Consider the following 974-nt stretch of genomic DNA (forward strand, 5'->3'; position numbering starts at 1 on the left):
CACGTGTTATTAGGGCTCGTGTAACCCCATTACACCCTCCCCCATTTAGATTGAGAACATTTACAGTACCAATCGATTATTCCCTCAACGAGGCTCGCGTGTCCGTTAGACACTGCAACTCAATTTGTTGGAGTTTAACAACTTCCTTGCTCAATCAGCCCTGTGTCCACGACACGAAAATATCAAGTCTCGCTGGTTCTGACAGCGAGCACGGGCAGAGCCCAACTTCGTCGTCCGCACGCAGTGCGATGTCGGACAGTGTGTCCGCGGCACCGGGGGATGCAATTCCTAGGCTCGATGAGCACAAACGTCGCGCTCCGCGCACACTTTCAATGCCGAGTGGCCTCGTTGAGGATGTGGTCGACTGTGAGTCTGACACCTCTTTTCCCGCATGGAATGACGAGGAAGGCGAGATGCACCAGCCACGGAATCCCAGAGTCGATTGTCTCGGCTAGAGACAGGAGTCTTCTGACGGGGTCAAAGACAGCCTCCTGTATGCACCAAGCGTGATACGAGCCTTGCTTGCGCCTTGCGGAATCCATGCCCGTTCCCTGACTCTTTGTTAAATTAGGAACGTGGTGTAATCACCAATGACCTCAACGGGGGACAGAGGCGGCAGCTTGAAGCTACCCATAAGGCGGCTCTAAAGCGCGCCTATCCACGGTCGGTCATTGACCCTCGTGTGGAATATGGCTTTCACCCTGCGGATCCCGCTTTGGAAGCGAAGGACGCAGTAACTCGATCGTTACGCCTCCACATCATAGTGCCCCGGCCAGAACGGATGATGCACTTGCCACACGAAAAGCTCTTCGAGCTCGTTTTTTGGTCCCACAAGAAATTCCGTTATACGTTTATCGCACTCGTCTAAGTGCTCAACGAGGTGGCTCTCGTGCACCCGCAATGCGGATAATACCTGTAGTGCTCGCCCCTGACGAAAGCACTACAGATGACGAAGCGCTCTTTGAGCGATGGGT

Source organism: Plasmopara halstedii, assembly GCF_900000015.1.
Source record: "Plasmopara halstedii genome assembly, contig: Scaffold_3120, whole genome shotgun sequence".
Classification (NCBI taxonomy): Eukaryota; Oomycota; class Peronosporomycetes; order Peronosporales; family Peronosporaceae; genus Plasmopara; species Plasmopara halstedii.